Consider the following 2,866-nt stretch of genomic DNA (forward strand, 5'->3'; position numbering starts at 1 on the left):
TAAATAACCAAATTAGCAACTAGGGTCTGCCTAAGCACTCAACGGAATTATACATTTGAAATCCTATTCAGGATTTTACTAAAGTTCTTGAAAAAATTACCACCCTCAAGCTTTTCAGATATAAAGGAGTGATGAATTCAGGAAAAACAAGTGCTTCTAAGTAGGAACTGAATAGTTGGGTTAGTATCAGCTTTTGCCTAGCTGTTTGATCAAAGGCTAGTTACTTAACCTCTTTCAGCCTTGGTTTTTCCATCTGTAAAATAGGAGTGATAGTAACAAGTATCAATATCATAAAGGACTACTGAAAGGCTTAAATAAGATGATGTGTTTAGCAGAGTACTTGGTCCACAGTAAATGCTTGCTAATTGTTAGATGTCACCATTGTCAGCATCTTTTATCATCATCATCTTTATTATCAACATCATCTATGTTTAAATGTTGCTTTGTAACTTTAAAATGCATCTATCTATATCTATTTATCTATATTTTTGAGCCTCTCAATAATCCTATGAGGTGGTTTTTGTTCTCTATTCTGAGGAAAGTGAAGATGAAAGTGTAAAGAGTATGTCTAAGATCACATTTGCAAATTGCTGAGAAGATATTTAGTCTGGACTTGCCCATTCTTAGTTAAATAATCCACATCCAGTAACTCATTAAGTCTCCCCTCTCGGATTCATGGACTCCCTCTCATATTTCTCCCTTTCTTTTTCCTCCAGTCTCTTGGTCAGGCCTTCATCACCTGTTACTTTTTGTTACTCGCTCTGGTGCAATGATCTTCTTAGGTGGTCTTACTTCACACTCTCTGCATTTTAGCCCTCAGTCCTCATCACTTACATAAAGCAAGTATGACTTGGGGGCAATCCTGTTTTAATTTTCTCTGATTCCAGAAAGCCCATTGAATAAAGTCCGCATCCTTTAGGTTAGCACTCAAGGCCCAGGGAGTTCAAATTTTTGGAAGCCATATAAACAGCACAGGGCCCTGGTTATGAAATAACCATGGGAAAGGAACAGGATTCTAGAACACAAGCACGTGTGATGTGGCGTTACACTCTTCACAAACACACTTGATTCTGAGACATACTCCTAGGAAACAATGCTCTCTCTCTCTTTTTTTTAAGAGGTTTTTGTCATGGCACATGTATGCTCACAAGAGAGAGAGAGGCAGAGACAGTGAGAGGGAAAGTGAGAAATCACTCCCTGGGGTAGAGGATGGCCACACTGAAATCCCTTCTCCTCCACTCTCCTCCTGATCTCTTGGCATGCATGCACACATGCCCAGTGTGAGTTTCGAGCCACCAAGTCTGGGACTTGAACTGAGGTCAGCCATGCGGGAGTCCAGTGATGTAACCATGATGCCATCTGCTGTTTCCAGGAATTGATCTTCTTAAATAAATATTTGGTATTCAACACCAAAGGCCATGCATATGACAGGCCCTGGGTCTTAGGAGAAAAGAGGTGATACTGGAATTTGAATTTGAGGACCTGGGTGGAAAAGAGGAGAAGTTAGAGGGCTGGCAAAGGAGAAGTGCAGGAAAGAAGGTTGAACTTCAAGAATTGCTCTGGCAGGGAACCAGCAGTTAGCGTTATGGCTGTGTTGCTGGACTCCCACGTAGTTGACCGTGGTTCGTGTCCTCGACCCGGTAGCTTAAAACTCACGCCAGACACCTGTGCGTGTGTGCCCAAGATCCCGAGAGGAGAATGGAGGAGAAGGGATTGCGGCGTGACCATCCCCCCCTGGGGGGTGATTTCTCACTTTCTGTCTCTCTGTCTCTCTCTGTCTGGCGAGCACATGCGTCCTATAGCAAAAATCTCTCAAAAAAAACAAAAACAAAAACAAAAAAATTGCTCTGGCCAGCATGCTGTGTTTCCTGTTCTTAGAACTGTTTTGAAATTTATGAACTGATGAAACTCTTTAAGACTCAGCTCACGTACCAACCAACACTCTCATGAAATAGTATCTCAGTTGCTCTACAGAAGGCACTGACCCCTCCAGTCTCCTCCACAGTTCTACAGCTCTCCTCCAGTCCTCCACACATCCTAGTTGGAGGCCTGATGATCAGAACCTCTTCTATCCAGGAAGTCCCCGAGCCCAGGGACAGTCTGGCATCCACTGGGTCTTCTTTCACTCCATTTGAGTCCCTATATGCAGTTCCTAGTCCACTGTTCTATGCATTTAAGAATGGAAGGAATGTGAAAATTGAATGTGAAATGTCTTTATAAATTTTATGCACTTCCTAGGTGCATAAGATCTATGCATAGTTAGAACATTAGAAATTGTCTAGCCACAGTACCATTTGCTTTTGCTGTGAGAGCATAAAATCCTGTGTCTATATAACATTTTGTGACAAGTTCATTAGGCAAACAGCAAAGAAAGGTGTTATTGTCAAAGATTTGGAAAAGCAAAAAATACAGACACCAAAAAACCACATGAAATTCTCTTTTATGAATGTAATTTGAGAGAACACAGGTTTATAAAAACTTATTTCTCTCCAATATTGGTATCTACTTTATACATACTGAAACAAATCGTACTTCATGTTGTATTTTGAATTTGTGACATGTTAGAAATACAACCACTAGAAATATTTCTTAAAGATTAATTTTTTAATCATTATTATTTAATTTGGTATAGGGCATGTGTGCTCAGCAGAGACAGACAGAGAGAGAAAGGGAGAGAAAGAAAGTGAGGAAGCAAGCCATCAGATCTGGGATTCAAATTGTGGTCAACCACATGGGAGTCCAGTACCTTAACCACCATGCCACCTGCTGGGCCACCACTAGAAATATTTTTATAAAGGAGTTTCTTGTTCTTTCTTTCTTCTTTTTCTTTCTTGTTTTTTTTTTTTTTTTGCAATTACAAGTTCAA

At 40.4% G+C, this 2,866-nt stretch overlaps 1 protein-coding gene across 6 annotated transcripts in view; it reads right to left on the reverse strand.

Annotated features, from left to right (window-relative positions):
• Positions 1–2,866, reverse strand: part of RHOBTB1 (Rho related BTB domain containing 1) — a 146,038-nt gene that overhangs the window by 24,152 nt on the left and 119,020 nt on the right. The gene's annotated exons all lie outside the window — the stretch shown is intronic.

This window comes from Tupaia chinensis, unplaced genomic scaffold, assembly GCF_000334495.1.
Source record: "Tupaia chinensis unplaced genomic scaffold, TupChi_1.0 Scaffold000199_1, whole genome shotgun sequence".
NCBI classification, from domain to species: Eukaryota; Metazoa; Chordata; class Mammalia; order Scandentia; family Tupaiidae; genus Tupaia; species Tupaia belangeri.